We start from the raw sequence: 20,534 nt of genomic DNA on the forward strand, positions 1-20,534 counted from the left end.
AACATCACCTTCCGGGAGTGGAAGAAAAGATTTTTCTTACACAAGTGTATATTCATAGAGCTCCCGCTAAAGTCGTGCTCCTGGTGATACTCACAGAACCTGTTAATTAGCTCTCTGGTGTGGTTCTCCAGCCAGCTAGCAGCCAACTGGGGGGTGGGGGTGGGGGTGGGGGGGGAGAAAGAAGAGGTAGACATTTTTTAGAATGGGGAGGGGGGGCTGCAGTGAGTTGTGGAAGAGGGTAAAGAGCCTGTACGTTTCAGCAACTATGGAGTAGGCAAAGTAAAGAGGGGTGTGTGTGTTAATGGTGTGTAGTGGAGTATTGCTGAATGATGGAAGAGTTAAGGTTTGCGTGGGCATGTTTAATGCAGTAGGGGGCAATATGTTATCTCCGTTACACTTGTATAAATCCAGGGTAACTCTGGTGTAGATAATGGCGGTTTTGGGGATTGATTCTCAGTGTCATTGAGAATGCAGTTTATCTGAGCTGATCCGTGGCGACATGCTAGAGCCCAGGTCCTCAGCTGGTGTAAATCTATTGACCTAGGGCTATGCAAAAAGAGCAACTTATATTTTTCTCAGACCTCACAAAAATACATTTTCAGTTTCATTCCAGCCCATTTAGTGTGCCTCAAAAGTCGCTTTGTGACTGCTGTTGTGAAATTGCAGTTTTTACACTGAAATATCTGAAATATTTTCATTTTTTGTATGAGAAACTGATTTGCATATTAATTTTTAGTATTTTGCAGTCTAGAGCTAAGTGTTCCAACCATTGGGAATGCTGTTACTTCCCTTGGGAAACCATGCCTAATATATATCTTGGTGAGAATGGGTTTTTTTTCCCCCGATGCTCTGTTTAAATGATCTTTGTTTAATTTACTCTATTACTCCACTTATTTTATACAATCCCTCTTGTGTTTTATACCTTTTAAAATTTTTGCAGAGTGCGTCATCATCCCCAGCTTAGTCATGATTTACCCAGGCAAGACATAATTTCATATATATATATTTTTTAAATTCCCAGGGACCAAGAGAAAGCATTGAATAATTACTTTTAGCTATGAGAAGACCTGAGATGAATTTGGACTGTTGAGCTAGAGGTGAAAGACTCTCTATCCCATCACCAATGTCCCTGAGTTATCAAATATTAACAGTAGTAATTATTATTTATAAATTGCCTTTGATTATGCTGCACAATTAAATCCTATCATAATTATAAATAGTTAAAACATGAAAAAGTATACAAATATATCAAACCAATTGGCAAAAGCTGTCTTATAAACTAACGATATCATATATATCAATTATAGTATTCCTATATCATATGCCACAGTGATGAGTGTGTTAGAAATATATCTATCTATATATATCTATAGTATAGATATGCTAGATATAATGGTGGAAAAGCCATGACTATTGTTCTTAGGCTATTTTCAGGTGTTTGGATGAATGAACAGTCCTAATGTAGTGCAAGGCTGTGACAGTTTCATTTTTATAACAATGCAAATATGGTACGTAAAGGCCAAGAGCTCTGCATCTAATTTATCTGTGTTGCTTTAGCAACATGATGCGGGATGCAAATAGTTTCCTTGGTTACACTTCCTAAGTGCCATTAGATGAGCGGTGGTAATAAACATGAAAGATCATAATGAGGCCAGACTCCTGTACAGTATCTTTTTATAGCCTCAGACATCATGATTAGCAGGATAGCCAAAGGAGACAGGAAAGATGTTTTGAAAAACCTTAGTTCCTCTCATTCTTGTAGTCCTTTTTTTGTTTTAAAAATCCCAAATGTAGTCTGAGCTGTGGCTCTGAGGTGCTCTTTCTTGGATGGTTTAAATACAGAAATGGTTTAAATACAGCCACAGAGCTGGTGCATCCCAGAGATGGGCATAACCAAAACTCCCTGCAGGGAGGATGCAGAGTGGTAGGCTCTCTCTGATAATATATATCACAATTGAACAATTGGAGTTGCAGCTAGCAAGGGATGTGAAGGGTAACAAGAAGAATTTCTATAAGTATGTTAGCAACAAGGAGGAGGTCAGGGAAAGTGTGGGACCCTTACTGAGTGGGGGAGGCAACATAGTGACAGATGATGTGGAAAAAGCTGAAATACTCAATGCTTTTTTTGCCTCGGCCCAGGGCTGCCCAGAGGATTCAGGGGGCCTGGGGCAAAGCAATTTCAGGGGGCCCTTCCATAAAAAAAGTTGCAATACTATAGAATACTATATTCTCGTGGGGGCCCCTGCGGGGCCCGGGGCCTGGGGCAAATTGCCCCACTTGCCCCCCTTCTGGGCAGCCCTGCCTCGGCCTTCACAGACTAGGTCAGCTCCCAGACTGCTGCACTGGGCACCAAAGTATGGGGAGGAGGTGAGCAGCCCTCACTGGTGAGAGAACAGGTTAAAGACTATTTAGAAAAGCTGGACATGCACAAGTCCATGGGTCCAGATCTAATGCAGCCGAGGGTGCTGAGGGAGTTGGCTGATGTGATTGTAGAGCTGTTATCTTTGAAAATTCATGGCAATCAGGGGAGGTCCCAAACAATTGGAAAAAAGCAAATATAGTGCCCATATTTTAAAAAAGGGAAGAAGGAGAATCCAGAGAACTATAGACCAGTCAGCCTAACTTCAGTCCCTGGAAAAATCATGGAGCAGGTCCTCAAGGAATCCATTTTGAAACACTTGGAGGAGAGGAAGGTCATCAGGAACAGTCAACATGGATTCACCAAGGGCAAGTCATGTCTGACCAACCTGATTGCCTTCTATGATGAGATAACTGGCTCTGTGGATATGAGGAAAGAGGTGGATGTGATATGAAGCTTTTGATACGGTCTCCCACAGTGTTCTTGCCAGAAAGTTAAAGTATGGATTGGATGAAGGGACTATAAGGTGGATAGAAACCTGGCTAGATTGTCGGGCTCAATGGGTAGTGATCAACAGCTCAATGTCTAGTTGGTAGCTGGTGTCAAATGGAGTGCCCCAAGGGTCAGTCCTGGGGCTGGTTTTGTTCAACATCTTTATTAAGGATCTGGAATTAATTGCACCCTCAGCAAGTTCTCAGATGATGCTAAGATGGGGGGAGAGGTAGATACACTGGAGGGTAGGGATAGAGTCCAGAGTGACCTAGACAAATTGGAGGATTGGGCCAAAAGAAGTCTGATGAGATTCAACAAGGACAAGTGCAGAGTCCTGCACTTAGGAAGGAAGAATCCCATGCACTGCTACGGGCTGAGGACCAGCTGGCTAACCGGCAGTTCTGTAGAAAAGGACCTGCGGATTACAGTGGATGAGAAGCTGGATATGAGTCAGCAGGGTGCCCTTGTTGCCAAGAAGGCCAATGGCATATTGGGCTGTATTAGTAGGAGCATTGCCAGCAGATCGAGGGAAGTGATTATTCCCCTCTATTCGGCACTGGTGAGGCCACACCTGGAGTATTGCGTCCAGTTTTGGGCCCCACACTACAAGAAGGATGTGGACAAATTGGAGAGAGTCCAGCGGATGGCAACAAAAATGATTAGGGGGCTGGAGCACATGACTTACGAGGAGAGGCTGAGGGAACTGGGGTTCTTTAGTCTGCAGAAGAGAAGAATGAGGGGGGATTTGATAGCTGCTTTCAACTACCTGAAGGGGGGTTCCAAAGAGGATGGAGCTCGGCTGTTCTCAGTGGTGGCAGATGACCGAACAAGGAGAAATGGTCTCAAGTTGCAGTGGGGGAGATCTAGCTAGGATATTAGGAAACACTATTTCACTAGGAGGGTGGTGAAGCACTGGAATGGGTTACCTAGAGAGGTGGTAGAATCTCCATCCTGAGAGGTTTTTAAGGCCTGGCTTGACAAAGCCCTGGCTGGGATGATTTAGTTGGTGTTGGTCCTGCTTTGAGTAGGGTGTTGGACTAGATGACCTCCTGAGGTCTCTTCCAACCCTAATCTTCTATGATTCTGTATAAAGACAGTGTCCATGCCCCTAAAGGTTATGATCTGTAGACTAAATATGGGGGCAGAGAGCAACAGCAAATGCCAGATGGTTGGATTTAGCCTGTGTTGTGTTCATTATAGGCCTTTTGGAAGAGGTCAGTGTATGTTAAGGAGTGAGGAAGGAGTAAAGGCTGGAGGCATGGCAGGTATAGCCACTAAAGGAGAATTCAATGAATTTTCCCAGGTGTATTTAAGAGCAGAATTTGTCCCCTTCCCTGTTAAGCCATTTCTGTTCTGTAAATTGCTAGTGGAGCATCTCTCAAGTAGCAGATTTGGGTCTGGGCAGGATTCGAAGTGAGCAGCAACAATTTCCTTAACAGACGCTATGGCAGCATATATGGCCCACTGGAGAGCAGATTAATTCCAATGGCTATCCAAAACATCTCTGTTGGGTATGATGCTCTAGGATCTGTTATGAGTCTTAATACTTTACTTTATCTACACTGGTTTACTGTAGATTTTCTTTTTGGTAGTTAGCAGGATCAGGCTTGTTTCTGCATATCAGTCAGATCACAAAGAGAGGGAAGTTGAGAATTCAGGAGCACAGTTTCCCTTATTGATGGCTGAAGCTCAAGCGGTTCTGAAGTTCAGTTTGAATGCTCACCTAAATCTTGTCGGTCTGTCACATTGGGCTGCAATCCTTACAAGAACAGGCTTTCTCAGGAGATTTCCAGTGCTTGCTTCTGGACTGGAGACACTGCAGCATCAGAAAAACTGACCAGAAAATGTTTTTTATTCTCCCCATGGAAAAGTTCAACTTTTTCAGTAAAAAAAACAACAACCTGAAAATCCAAAATTTTTGGCCCAAACCCAAAAAACATTGGCCAAAAATGGAAAATTTTGATTCAGAAATTCTACCTCAGTGCCTTATTATGGGAGCTGTAGCTCCTCACGCCCCTGTTCTTCTCTGTGGCTGGGCTCCCCAAGCGGGACTGTATCTCTAATGATGTACTGTGGTCTCCCCAGTTGATGAGCCACTGCTGTGCATTGTGAAGGTCCTGTGGCTATGGTGCATCATTGTGGGAGATGTAGCTGAAATAAATGGATTTCAAGGAAGGGTTTGAAGGTGGGAAAAGGAGTTGCTTGGTGCTCGGTGACAGAAAGGCTGTTTTAGACATAGAGATGCTGTAAATCAAAGTGTGGAGTTTGCAATGTTGCCATTGTGATAATTGGTGTTTTTCCTGAAAGTCCCAGCTGTTAGAATTAAGAGATTCCATGAGAATCTCAGCTTTAATTTTTTTTTTTTTAAGTAAGCTTCTTGACTTCCTGGTTGCAAAGAAAAGCTTGAAAATACGATGAGTATAGTCTCAAAGTGAAGAAACCAGAAGGCAAATATAAAGAAACCCAAATACATTATTTTAAAGTAATCTCATGATTTTGGGGCCTGACTCATAATTTTTGAATGCCTGATGTTGGCAATCCTATAGAGGGGACAGTGCAAAAGAGGAGTGGGAGGAAACCAGGCCCGAGGGTCATCAAAATAGATTCACTTGCAAAAGTTAGGAAGTGAGGCGCACTTATCTGATGAAGAATCTGACTTGTACCCATATCCGAGACAACTTTGGAGGGGTTCAAAATCCGAAGTTGGATCTGGATTTTTTCCAACACCCCTGACTTTATAATGGGCTGAACCAGAACCCTTGATCCAAATGCCCCTGAACTCTGGGGTGTTTAAGATCCAGATGCGTATTTAATGGCTTGGGCCCATCTCCCTAATTTTATCCTGGCAAGTTGACGCACTTGTGGTATGGACAGCACATAATGTCCTGGATTTTAAGTGAATGACAAAATATAGTCCCAGTCATTGCAACTCTTCCCTGCTTTCTTTGTGTAGAGTTCAGGCAAATGCCAATGGAGTCTCTTTTCAAGGCAATCTCAGCAGAAAATAATCCTCTTGGAATGCATCCACCTTTATGTCACTTCTATCTCGTGGCCTACGTGCTTCATGTCAGCACTAATTAATTTGGATCTTTGGCTCTCCGTATATTTATGACTGTTTGAGGGAGTCACAATAAAGTGTGTGTGTGAGAGATCAGGGCCCTTGGGCCTTCAGCTTCCTGGGGAAAGGCAGTGGGACTGTATTCTTTGTGCATGACAGACGAGGCCTACAACAGGCAAGGACTGAAATCCTGCTTTTCCCCTATTCTAAGGATGGCATTTTGCTGTGGGCATAAAACCAAAGCTCTTTCTGAAGTGGGCTTATGGAAGCACTTTCTGGGGTTTCATTAGATTAAAATATAAAGACTGGTTCCCCTCCCTGTGCTATCCTAGACCCCGAGAGAAGCTAGAGTCATGGGATCCCAAGATACAGTTGCAATCATAGGGCCACATTTTGCTCCGGTCACCCGTGCAAAGCCAGAGTAAATGGGCTTTGTGCAGAGGATCCTGGGAGGGATTTGAGGGAACAAATCCCCCCTCCCTTATGCCCAGTGGCTTAGGTGGAGTGACTGAGCAGCTACTCCCTTGCTGCTGTGGTCCACGAGGGAGTGGGATGTGGGGATTCAGGTGTGTAATTCTGCTAGGCTCTAGTCCAACCCATCTCAGCCCCCCACTTCTCCTCCACTCTGCTGTACTCTGCCACAGGATCGGGGAGCAGATCATCCCCAGCACAGCAGAACAGACACTTTCCTGCAGCTAGGGCCTTATGCACCTGCTAGTTGGGGGGCAGCATTTGGCTACTGAATTCTAATACATCTGTGTGGGAACATTTGCTTAAATATGGTTAGGAATAAAAGAACCCTCCTCCCTGATACTATTGTATGTTTCTTACCCACCTCAAAAGCTCCTTTGGTTCCTCATATACCCCATTCTGTATACTAGATCCCCATCACGTTCCTCTTGTGCAAGGCCGTATACTGCTGCTTTATTTGCAGCAGTGCCTGGGTCCTCTCCAGTTTGCTAGCTGAACTTTAGCAATAGGATTTCTGTTACACAAGCACCTCCCTAATTTGCATTAATGGCAGGGTGACCCATTACCTATTGCTGATATTTGCAAACTAGCAAGTGAACAAACACCATTAAAACCCCCCAAAAATACTGGATCACAAATAGTGCTTCAAAAAATCTGCCTGCTACTCTTGATAATATGAGACCTCACTAGAGAGCAGTGATACTCAGACCTCAGTGGTTCAGGAGCTAAATGAGCAATCAGCGTTACCCAAAAGAGCCATAGGAGTGTGAATTCGTTGTTTCATTTTCTATTCATATAATTGTCACAGCAAAATGACTGATTAAGTATTATTATTTTATCAACTACAATTGGTTAACAACATAGTAAAAGCATCTTGATTGGTTAATAACTTAGATTGGCTAATAGTTAAATCACAGTGTTTTAATATCATGTGCTGCAAAGAGATACAGGAGATACAATACAGAGCCACTTGCGAGAGCCTCATTCTGAGATCACTGTTACAGACAGTCTGCTGTTATTCCTCTGCTGAGTGGTGGGGTGAACCTCCTGTCTTTTGGTGAGAACTGTGGGGCAAGGTTGGAATTGGGTTTTTATATGCACTTTTCCATCACTTTGGGCCATCCATGAAAATCATTCAGATGGGAAGAACAGAGTTCCTGATGATACCATAGCATTCCCCTGGTAACGAAGAACGGGCAGCTGTTCATAAGGGGCTGGAAGCCTGGCCTGCTAATGGCATGTATGCTGAGGAACCACAGGTAAATAAGACCTGAACGCTCATCTTGTGGCAGAAATGAAACACCCTGCACTGACCATCTGACTGGCTCTGGTGCCATATATCCCATAGTTTCTAAGCGGATTACATATTTCTGTGTGTAGTACATAGAGATGGGTGCTGGGTTTGGTCATTAAATGGATTATGGCTTTAAAAACAAAATCTGAAACCACCAATGGCGGTTCAGTCCAGTTTCGATTTAAGCTGAACTACTATAGTTTAAGAAGCAGGTGGCAGATTGAGCCCGTCTCTAACTATAAACATCATAGAATACAAAGCACCATAATTTACATGATTAAACTTCTGTGCCCCATTGAGGAGTCCTAACAATGCTGTGTGTGAGGCTTGCACCTCTCTATGACATGGGTTAAATGGCTGCTCAGCTGAAAGAGCCCCCACAATATATGGCGATATACCTATCTCATAGAGCTGGAAGGGACCCCTAAAGGTCATTGAGTCCAGCCCCTGCCTTCACTAGCAGGACCAAGTACTGATTTTTGCCCCAGATCCCTAAATGGCCCCCTCAAGGGTTGAGCTCACAACCCTGGGTTTAGCAGACCAATACTCAAACCACTGAGCTATCCCTCCTCCCAGTACCTGCTTTCTAGAGCACCTGGTTTTCCTTGGTGGTCTCCCACACATGCACTCACCCAGCTTAGCTTCTGAGGCCTAATGGGATCACAGACCATTGTGGCATGGCTGCAGGCCAAAACAAGCAACTCTTCCTTACCAGAAATGAGTGTGACTTGGCGGGGGCTGGCTGCCTACAGTTTCAACCTTTCTTCAAGTCAGCGTGTTGATACACGCATGGTGGCCTGAAGTTTGTTTTTTCTCCTGACCCAGGTCCAGACCTTGCATCATTTTTTCCACAGTGAAAATAGAGAATTTCACACAAAACTAGTAAACATTTCACGAAGGGAATCCCTTCTTGTCTCTGCTGTTCTTGCTCTGTACTCATTAAGCTGGTTGTCTGATGTGAACATGGGTCTGGCCTGGCACCTTGGAGTCCAACCTGAGTCAGCAGCGGCAGCATCATCATCAGAGCAGGGCCCTGATTATGACTGAGAATAATAGCTCACTCCCTGCTTCCCCCTTCGGAGAAGTAAGCTCCACAGCCCTTTCCCAGGCACAGTTACTTCCCCCTGTGTTCCAGCAGGCTTGCTGTGGGGGGAGCCTTAGCTCCATGCACTCCCTGACCACCTGTGGGAGAGTGAGTGTTCTGGGTGGGTGACTGCTGCTCTCTGATTCCCTTACACATTTCTCTCTGCAGTGCGGGTAGCCTGTGCAGGGAAGTTATGCTCTACTTTGCAGGAGTGTAGCCAGGGTCAGAATCTGGCACATGGGAGTCAGTCGTTCCCTCTCCATAATCCCCTCAGCTCCAGCTGGTTTTGGCCCAGTCTGAGTGCACATACACTTTCATTTAGAGTGAGGATACGTTTTAGAACAACATTGGTTGCCGCCAAAAATCTTTCCAGGGAAATTTGAGCAGCTTTAGATTGACTTTCATTTTGATGCTGAGGTCCTGCTCCAGCAATATTCAGCACTGACAGCAGATTACACGTTGCATTGCTCTTTCTTCCTAGATGTATTTCTTATTACTTACAGTGCATTTCCTCTGCTGCTGACAGCAGCCTACTGCCTTTCTTGCAAGTGTCTACAGCAGAGATTCTCAGACTGTGGCCGGGGACCATCTGTGGTCTGCAAGCTCCATTCAGGTGGTCTGTGGATGGCTGGGTGAATGAACACAAGTGAATGAAGGGCCACCCACCTAATTAGTGGAGCTGTGCAGGCGTGGTTCCACTAATTAGATGCCTGGACCCTGGAGATGACTCACATGTAATGTGAGGTGGTGGCCTTGAGGGGGATTAGCGGGTATGTGGGAGGAAGCAGTGGGGGGAGAAGAAGGGGTTGGGGGAATTTGGGATGTGCAGGGCTGCAGCAGCCAGAGAAAGAGGTGACTTCCCCAGCTCCAGGGCTGCAGCTGCCGGGAAGAGACGACGCTCCATCCCAGCCTCACCTCTGTGGCTGCTGTGGCGGGGGGAGAGACCCCCCCCCACTCCTTCCCAGCCCCATTGGCTTCAATGTGACTTAACCATGTTCTTAAAATGAAGTGCATTCTAAAGTGTTTTACCGAATAGGGATGCTTTCCTGATTCAGGTCCGAAGTGTCTAGATAAGACTAATAAGAAAATAGCTCTGGAAGACACATATGGTAATATTTGAAAGGAAGACCTATTCTTCAGACACTTCAAAGCAAGGTTAATAAGAATTTCCATTTTGAAAAGGTGCATCAAGCAGAAGATAGTATGGGCCTCATTTCAGTTAGTATAACAGTATAAGTGGCAAATGTATAATTGTGTGTAGGGGAAGAAAAATACAATGCAAACAAAAGGTATCCCCAAATGCTTTGGAGAGCTAAACAGTAAATGATACCTGCTTTATACTGTTCGGGATTGCTGCTTCCCTAAAAATATGCTGAGCCTCTAGGCAGAGCCTTGCCTACAACTACAATTTGCAGTAATTTCCACCATTGCTAACACCAGTTCAGCTCCATCAATGTTAAGAGTGTTAGCAGCACTAGTTTGTATGAGCTGATGGCATTTTAAGCAATGTGTCTTCTAACCCAGATCAGAGCAGATCTAACTGACCTGGTGATTAAAACACCACAAGCCCATCTACATTGGGGCTCCCGATGTTGCTAACACTGGTAAAGCTGAACTGACATAGAAAATTCTTGCAAAATTTAAAATCATTAATGATTGTAAGGCAATTTGCCATCTACAGATGGAAAGTGGTAGAGAATGTGAAGTGCTGCTCTGATGCTGCTGCCGCTGCTGACTCAGGTTGCATGGAGAGAGAAAGCAAGGAGAGAGAAATGATCACCATATTCTCGGTGCCTCCGTTCATTTCTGCTCTAGTATTTTTATACATAAGTATATTTTTCAAAATGAGCAGAAAGCTCAGTGCTTACTCAGAACCAGCACTGGACTGAATTTGACTCTAACTATTGTTTACACAGTAGTAATTTGCAAAGTGATAATTTCTGAAATTGATGCACTCCATCCAATTAATATTTAATGCCTCCATCTGCCATTGTTAGGTTAGTTACCAACCTGGTTGGATAGAGTATGTGAAGCAGTTGTCTGATGCTGGCAAGAAGAAAATGTTTAGAGATCTTACTGGAACAGAAGGCTAGAATGTACATTGGTCTAGGATTTAAGAGTTTGACAGAATAAAGTAAAATCATCTTCTAAACCCTCGTGTAGTCTCTATGATGTATGTTTAATGTATACAATTCTCCCTGTGTATTGGAGAGGGGCTTAAAGCAGTCAGAGCCCTATGAGGGTTAAATTGTAAGTTTACAAAGAGGGAATATCTTTGATCCTATCCGATAGGTTAAGAATAGGACTCATGGGATTGATGCTGCTTTCACATGGTATAATCAGGAGTAACTCCATTGACTTCACTGGAGTTACACTGCTGTAAAACTGCTGTACGTGGGAATAGAATCAGGCCCCATATTACTAGTACCGGACTGACCACGATAGTGCAATAGTGTAATGAGAATACAGCACTGACTCTGCTAAGATCCATGGTCAGCCTTTGAGCATGCCTACTGTGAACTAAATGTTTTCAGAAGCCTGAGCTGATTTGATCATGCCATTCTTAAGTGTTGTGCTTAACTTCTGTACACTTATAAACACATATGCACATGCTTAACTTTAAGCATATGAATAGTCCCATTGACTTCAGTGAGACTACCGACATGAGTAAAGTTAAGCACTGCATGTTTGCTAGATTGGGTCCTAAATTGGATATTGGACCTACAAGCAGGGAATCATGATTTCTAAACCCCTCTCTAGCACTTGCTAGGTGACCTTGGGCAAATCATTTCTGTGCTAAGCATTATTATTTGTTCTCTAGCTTGGATACCTCAGTTACCTCATTTATAAAAAGGAGATAATAGTAATCACCTCATTAGGCTATTGTAAAGATTCATTAATGTTTATCCAAGATGTTTAGAAACATTTTATTATTAATTGATCTGGAGTATACAGTATCTTATTTAATTCTGACTAGGAGAAGCCTATTGAGATAAAGAGACTGATGGCCACCCTTAGAGAAGGGAGAGCATTGGGGGGAGGCGTGGGAAACAATTTGAATTGTATGTATTTGCAGGAGTGTTGTAAGCAAGACACGAGAAGTAATTCTTCCGCTCTACTCCGCGCTGATTAGGCCTCAACTGGAGTGTTGTGTCCAGTTCTCGGCACCACGTTTCAGGAAAGATGTTGACAAATTGGTAAAGTCCAGAAAAGAGCAAAAAAAAAAAAAAAATTAAAGGTCTAGAAAACATGACCTATGAGGGAAAATTGAAAAAATTGAGTTTGTTTAGTCTGGAGAAGAGAAGACTGAGAGGCCACATGATAACAGTTTTCAAGTACATAAAAGGTTGTTACAAGGAGAGGGGAGAAAAAATTTCTTAACCGCTGAGGATAGGACAAGAAGCAATGGGCTTAAACTGCAGCAAGGGAGGCTTAGGTTGAACATTAGGAAAACTTCCTGTCAGTGTGGTTAAGCACTGGAATAAATTGCCCAGGGAGGTTGTGGAATTTCCGTCATTGGGGATTTTTAAGAGCAGGTTGAACAAACACCTGCCAGGGATGGTCTAGATCAGGGTTGGCAACCTTTCAGCAGTGCTGTGCCGAGTCTTTCTTTATTCACTCTAATTTAAGGTTTCGCGTGCCAGTAATACATTTTAAGGTTTTTAGAAGGTCTCTTTCTATAAGTCTATAATATATAACTAAACTATTGTTGTGTGTAAAGTAAATAAAGCTTTAAAAATGTTTAAGACGCAGGAGACTGGAGTAGATGATCTCTAGAGGTCCCTTCCAGTCCTATGATCCTATGAAAGGTATTTAACAGTGAAAATAGGAGGGAGAGAGAGGGACAGGAAAACAGACTAGCTAGGAGATGTTTAACATTTGCTCTCAGTCCCTCAGACCAAATCCAAGTAAATCCTGGTTTGCATTAACCTGGCCTACATTAAAAAGTTAGGTCTAGCCAGGTACGGTGCTCAGGGGTGTGAAGAATCCACAATATTGAGCAATGTAGTTAAGCTGACCTAACTCCCAGTGTAGACAGCACTAGGTTGACAGAAGAATTCTTCCACCTATCTAGCTACCACCTCTCGGGGAGGTGGATTAACGGGGAGAACCCCTGTGCTGTTGTAGCATTTCAAGTGGAGACAAGCCCTTAGTGGCTCTTATAAGACTCAGGGCCGGTGCAACAACTAGGTGGTTGCCTAGGGTGCCAAGTGGCTGGGGGCGCCAAAAACCAGTGCTCTGGCTCAGCAGGGAGGAGCCGCCTTCCGGACGCACCGGAGAGCCAGAGCGTCGTCTTGTGGGGACTGTGAGCCCCAGCCATGGAGGAGCAGGTGCAGCGCAGGGGGCCAGCAGCCCTGCAAAGGCAGCAGCGCCGCTAGCGTGGAACAGCCGCGCCCCTCCCCCTGCCCCTCCTGCCCAGGCTGAGGCCTGGTGCCTCCCCGGGGGGCTCCTTCAGGCTGCAGCTGATGCATGTGGGCAGAGGCCCCCGTGCGCCCCCGTCTTCCCCCTCACTGCGCTTGGGTTCTGCGGCTCCTGGACAAGTGAACTGCCACCGGGGCGGGGGGTCCTGAGCCTGCTCCAGGAGGGGCAGCGGCGGTGGCGGCTCACACTCCCGGGAGCCGCAGAGCCCGAGTGCGGTGAGGAGGGACCCAGGGGGGTACACGGGGGCAGGGCCAGCTCAACTTTTTTTGCTGCCCCAAGCAAAACAAATAAATAAACAAAATAAAAAAGCCGGAGTGCCGCCGCTGAAGCGAAAAAAAAAAGAACCAGAGTGCCGCCACCGAAGCAAAAAACCCAACCAAACAAAAAACCCAGTGTGCCACCCCTTGAAAAGAGCTGCCTCTAAAGGGCTGGAAAGCCGCTCCTTGAGAAGTGCCGCCCCAAGCACATGCTTGAAACGCTGGTGCCTAGAGTCGGCCCTGCACGGGGGCCACCGCCTGCATGCATTCACTGCAGGAGCCCCCGGGGTGGTGGTGCCGGGCCGCAGCCCGGGCAGGCGCACCCCCCCCCCCCCCCCGGCTCTCCTCTCACTGCGCTCGGGTTCTGCGGCTCCCGGGTGTGTAAGCCGCTGCTGAGCCTGCTCCGGGACAATTACTTACCAGTTCCATAGTACAATGTGTACAAAGAGATGACAATGTGAGTGGAGGAAGGCTGTGTGCAGTCCCTGGGCGATGGCCTGAACGGAGGCTGGAAAAGGGCACATTAGTCATTTTCATCCTCCCTTTGACTCCACTACTTGCTGCCGTCTGTCTGATGCTGATGCTCAATTTAGAGGAAAAGAAGTGGGATATTGGATCTTCTCATTTTGCCCACTCTCCCATCCACTCTAAATAGAGTCCCCAAGACTTGATTTTTAAAAATCATTTCTATAATAATTCCTTATTTTTTTTATACTGAGTCATGTTATTAAGTCCTGCCTAACTATAAAGACAATGAAATTCCACATTTTTGGACAATACCAGTTGCTTCTGTGAATTGCTGAAAATAAGAGCCCCTTTCAAAGAGAATTTTATTTTATTTTCCGTATCCCGTTGTGGTATTTTCATTTCTGGAGGGTCTTGCGATAAAAGTGATTTCCATCCGTGGCTTTTTGTTTCTTTCAAAATGTTTGTCTGATTTTGTAGGATTTGCAGTATGGAGCAAAATCTGACCAGTCAGATTTCCTGGTCTATCATCTTTTCCCTGCCTTGTCCCTAACTTTGCTGTAATTTTCCAAATTGGACACACAAAGGACACATTTATTTCATTCAAAGATAACACTGGGGTCATCTTAGAGTGCTGGTCGCTATCTTATCTATATTTGTTGAATAAAGTATTAAATTTATTTATTTGGTGATGTAAAGTAACATTCTTTTTGCAGTAGATGCAATAGTGTGAGCGTTGATTTGAATAAGCGCAGAAATTATCACTCAGAAAACTAGACTCCTTTCCTATTCCAAAATAAGGAACTCATTCCTCTAACTGATGGCCAGAAATAACTGTTTTATGTTGAGAAATGGTGAACTTCTGAATTGTTTATATAAACATTGGGAACAATACTTAGAAACTGATGATACATAGACTCACATCACACACAGAATCAATACAATGCAATTTGACTTTGTCTGCAGATCTTTAGAAATTATGGGTAAAAATGATCAGAAGGGGTTTTCAGAAATTGTGAAGAAATCCATCACCCATTCCTTATCCTCGTCTTCCTTTTGATGGATATTGTTTTTCAAGATGAAGAATTTTTAAATGATATAACATTTCAATATTTACTACTAATTACACACAAACAACATAAAATAATTATAAAGGTTGATCATTGCTGTCAGTTTCACTCAGGATTACTTATAGCTTGAAGAGCAGATTATTTTTTTCCAGCACAGTGAAAGCTGTAGAATTTGCCAGTAGACACTCAGCTTTCTCCATTCAGTACCAGACAAAGAGATTTCAAGTAACAAGCCCACCTGTAAACATGTCTAAAATATTACCTCTGTATTAACACAATAAATGGGAACTGAATGTTAAACATTGTCAAAGTTCTGTCAGATACCCCTGGTGTATTAATATAGCCGTTTCTGTCTGTAGCTAGATCAGCCACCGTGCTAGTACTAATTACCAATCAAAGCAGGATAATCCATCCATTGGTGCAGCCTCAGCCTCTCCACCTCTTCCTGCAACCTCTGGAAATTCAGTTTTGTATGCTCGACCTATCACGTTTTACCAATATCAACTGGCTCTCTGACAGCATCTCCAGTTTCCACTGCAAATTTAAGATCACCTCCTTTAATAGCATTTGCATCTTCTTCAAGTTGATGTTTTTTTCTCTGCTTCGCTACTTTTCTATTCTGATATGTTTCTGTAGCTTCAGGCAGCTATTTTGGCTGGGCGTTATTGAGGCATGTGCTAGCTGATCATATTTAGCTCGGCCTGCAAGGACTTTTTTATTTCCTTATTTTTATGTCATCAGGAAGAGATAAGAATGTGTTATAAAAAGTAACAGTGTGATTTATAAAGTGTGGGATAATAATGATACTATTACTATACTAGCATGAATAGTACTATAGAGTCCATTCCCAGTGTCGTGACTGGATAATTGAACTTAAAATTCAAGTAGTATTTGGCCAAGCTTGTGAAGACTTACATTCAGCTCAATTGCCTTTCACTGATTTTTTTTTTCCCCATCCGTCATGGGCCCTTTCCCACGATAACTTCAGAATGTCGTCATATTCAATTAATTCCAGAATTTCAGGTAAAGTTGAAGTCACCAATGGATGGAATCCAATTAACTTTGGGAGGGAATGAAATACTGAAAGAGGGGAAAATGGGGGGCACATGCAGGAAACCCAAGGTCATTTATTTTCATTAAATATGTAGACTAAATAATGAAATTAATAAATTTTCAAGCCGAACGTGTATTAATTCTAATGAACAATGCCACATTATGCATTATTCATTTTTGAAAGTTTATAATAAGTGATGCTCGGATGGGGGTGGGCAGAGGGGAGGCAGAAGGTGGAAGTTTTGCCTAGGGTGCAAAATATCCTTGCACCGGCCCTGATAAGATTATAACAACGGTGATATGCACTGGACAGAGGCAGTAGAGTATCATCTAGGGCAGGCTTTCTCAAACTTTGGGGCCTGCACGCTGTCTGGGCTGGGGGCAGGGCAGGATTGAAACACTTATCTTACTTTTGTTAATTTGGGTTTTGGAAGAAGAAAATGCCACTGACAGCGCTCCACTGCCTCAGTGCCTTGCCTCAGGGAGGTGCTTGAACAGTCTTGTGGGGAACAGGGTGAGGTAGAGGCCTTGGGGGGGCGAGGGAAAGGGGACTCTGGTAGAAACCTGGCTCAGTGGTGTGTGTGTGTGTGTGTGTGTGTGTGCGAGAGCTCTGAAGAGTAACAGGCTGAGGGAGGGACGGGGCCTTGGGCCTGGGGCATGTGCACAAGGGCTCTGAGGAAAGGCAGTCTGGGTGGGGCTGGGAGCCCCCAGGGAACAGCCTTGGGAGAATGGGGCCTCAGATGGTGGGGGGAGGCTAGAGAGGATGGGTGGCTGCACTTTTGCCCCAGTTCCCACTTGCTCTCCTGGGGAGATTTGCAGGTCACTCCCCAATTTCACTTTGGGTCCATCTCTCCACGTCTGGATAAAGTACCTACCTGCACAGACACCAGCTTCTCTCTCTGATGTTTCAGGCAAACACCATGCAATAAGTACTTATAAATTAGTGTCCGATTATTTCATTATTAGTTGGTCTGCCTGAATATTGTCTCTAGCACATGGGAAAGTGGGGCCAGAGCTCACTTGCTTTGATACAAGTGGGGCCTGATGGTTAGAAGATTTCTGAGATACCCTCCCCTAGCGGTTAGAGCGGTGGGCTTGGAGTCAGGATTCCTAACTTTTGTGCTGGCCTCCATTGTTGATTCTTTGTGTACATCTACCCAATGTGTGTCTGTAAAGGGTAATAATATTTACGTACCGCACATGAGGTAGGGTGAGGCTTAATAATTAATATTCATAAAGCACTTTGAGATCCTTGAATGGGAGGGCTCCATATCCATGCAAAGTGTCACTGTTATCAGTACAACACACAGGTCTTGATGGTTAGTTCTGCTTTAATATTTTGCTGATATAGTTATGTTTAATTCACATGTTTTCCCATCAAAGTGTCTGTCATTCAGGGTTTGGCCCCCATCTTCTTAAATAGCTGGATATAAAATTACAATGTGTTCCTCCAATAAGGCCACATTTTCAGAATGTCATGACAGCTTTATGATGACACAGAATTTTCTGTTTAGCTAAGGCAGATACCCTACATTATCCTTGTAAAAATCAAAATCTCTTGTGTGATCAAATGTAGGAGAATTGAACATAGTTGGTCGTTTTATGTTGTGTAGCTTTTTGCTAGCATAATAAGAATATGCAGCTGAACCAGTTTTGCTTTGGACCTTGTCAGCTCTCATAAGATCGAGATGGGCTAATACTTGAAAAGAAGACCAGTCTTCAAGGTGCCGCAACAAGCGGTGGTGGTAAAGATTCAATAGGAGCTGCTCTTCTCTCTGAGGGTACGTCTATACTACCCGCCGGATCGGCAGATAGTGTTCGATATATCAGGGATTGATTTATCGCGTCTTGTCTGGATGCGATGAATCGATCTGCTAATCGATGCCCGTACTCCACCTCAGCAGGAGGAGTAAGCGGAGTCGATGGGGGAGCTGTGGCAGTTGACTCACTGCCATGAGGACGGCCAGGTAAGTTGAACTAAGATACTTCGACTTCAGCTATGCTATTTGCGTAGCTGAAGTTGCGTATCTTAGTTCAAACCCTCCCTGTTAGTGTAGCCCAGGCCTCAGTCCTTACTGAACCAAAGCCCCTTGTGCTAGAGTTCACTTGCTCTTTTGAGCACAGGTCATTCAAAGGCCAAGTATAACAGAGGGAATGACAATACCCAGTGGCTGAAGGCCACTTTCTGCACGGGTGTTTAGCACTGCTAAACCCAGCACCCTGGTTAACTTTGGTAATTTTTTGCGGGATCCCCTGGTTTAAGATATTGGTAACGCATCACCACTCTCACCTGATGTAATGTGGTGCAGCTGAGCCTAGGCATGGTTCCCTTAATGGAGAAAGGAAACCCCACTAAACATTGGTTTGTCAGCTGGAAGCTGGAGATAGGTCAGCTCTTCTTTTTACGTTGTTTTAAACTGTAGGCTCCTTACAGACCTTGAGGGGAATGTGGCCAGACTATTGTTTCATTTCATTCACACCAGAAAAACTTGGTAAGTCCCCTGGAACACTTGGAGAGGACTTTCTCTGCTTAACTGGGGAGTCCTGCTGAGTTTCGATCTAGTTGTGCAGACCCTGTGCTGCATCCCTCTTGAGATATTAGCAGGTGGATGTGTCTTGCACTATTCTCTGACACAGTTGCTGCCTTTTTCTCCTTCATGTCCTTTTCCCTCTTCCCTGTCAAGTGGTTGTTTTTCTTTGTATTTGTTGTTGTTTTGTTCTTGTTTTCTGGCTTTTTCTTTCTGTATTGTACTCACCTGAAAGCTACGTATTGGTGGGGGTAGGGCTACCAGCTAGTGTATCCATGGGGCCAGGACTGCACAAGCATGGAATGGTCTATTGCAGGGATCTCAAACTCAAATCACCATGAGGGCCACATGAGGACTAGTACATTGGCCCAAGGGCCACATCACTGAAACCTTTTCCTACAACGATACAAAAGTATAGTCAAAAATGAAAAAAAGAAGAGTAATATAGTGTGCTATTAAAAGTCAATGTATTCACATTACAGTTTTTAAAAAGTTAAGAAGGGTTTTGATAATAAAATATAAACACCTGTAACTATTCCTTATGTGGTTAGTAATACTGATGATCTACACTAACAGTCTATCAACATGGCAGGAACTTTTTAACTATTCATACAAAATATGTTGCCACTTTTAACAAACATTCTTCCCAACTACTCACAGCAAAGAATTATACATGCGGAACTTCGTACCTCAGACTGCTCGTCTAGTCCATGAGGCCCCGCCCCTGCCCCGCCTCTTCCCACCCCTGTCCTGCCCCCATTCCAACTCCTTCCCCAAAGTCCCCGCCCCAACTCTGCCCCCTCCCTGCCCCATTCCAACCCCTGCCCCAAATCCTCACCCGGGCCCCACCTCTTGTCCTCCTCCCTCCTCTGAGTATGCCGCGTCCTCGCCCCTCCCCCCCCCCTCCTGGAAAGTCCTAAGCGACGTGCTGGGAGGTAGGCAGAGGAGCGGGGACTCTGTGTGCTTGGGGTGGGGGGTGAGGGGAGCTTGGCTGCTGGTGGAGTCGGCGCCCAGGGCGGGCCGCAGGAAATAACTCTGCAGGCTGCATGAGGCCCGCGGGCCGCATGTTTGAGACCCCTGGTCTATTGATACACTACAGGAAGCTTTCAAGGAGTCCTCTGCTAATTTAGCCATAGTCACATTTGTAGTGGAGGTGTTATGGATCCAGCTTTGTGCAGCCTTCTGCAGCCCTTTTGGACTAGTCTGCGGACCTCCCTGATGGGGGGAAACTCTGTGGGGTCCTGCATATGAGTTTATTTGTAGATGTATAAATGTGTCTGAGTATCAATTAAAATGTGATTAGAATTTGGGTAACTGCAATTCTGATGGGAATTCTTTCCCTGTAAATATGAATTCATAGCTTAGTCTTGTACCACTATACTCAGATCATTACCCAAAGCTGTTCTCCAGTGTTTTCTTGAGTGTAAAAAAGGCCAACCTGCTTAATGCCTAATGGAGCCCTAATGAAATTGCCTCCAATACCTTTCATGCTGTGCACTTGGATGTAATAATTCCAGCTAATGCACTGGGGGCATCCAGCTTCCAAATTAATCTAAATGCACTTTATAGAATAGCTGCTGTATTGGATAAAGGGACCTTTGGGATGGGTGTGACATACCAGGGTACAATCCAGACTAATAAGCAGCTGTGTCACCCCTGCCCTGCAACCCTGGGTGCCTTACAATGCCTTGCTGAAGTAGCTTCCACCTGTAATTCACAAACAGCCTTCCAGAATACATGAGACCATAAGAACGGCCATACTGGGTCAGACCAATAGTCCATCTAGCCTAGTATCGTGTCTTCTGAAAGTGGCCAATACCAGATGCTTCAGAGGGAATGAACCGACAATCGTTGAGTGATCCATCCCCTGTCATCCACTCTCAGCTTCTGGCAGTCAGAGTCCTGGTCTACACTGGGCGTGGGGGGAGGAAGGGGTAGATTGGATCCAAGTTACACAACTTCAGCTACATGAATAAGTCAA

At 44.6% G+C, this 20,534-nt stretch overlaps 1 protein-coding gene across 6 annotated transcripts in view; it reads left to right on the plus strand.

The window, feature by feature from the left end:
• NEURL1 (neuralized E3 ubiquitin protein ligase 1) overlaps positions 1-20,534 on the plus strand; it is a 280,255-nt gene that overhangs the window by 60,050 nt on the left and 199,671 nt on the right. The gene's annotated exons all lie outside the window — the stretch shown is intronic.

The sequence above is a fragment of the Mauremys reevesii genome, linkage group 7 (genome assembly GCF_016161935.1).
Source record: "Mauremys reevesii isolate NIE-2019 linkage group 7, ASM1616193v1, whole genome shotgun sequence".
NCBI classification, from domain to species: Eukaryota; Metazoa; Chordata; order Testudines; family Geoemydidae; genus Mauremys; species Mauremys reevesii.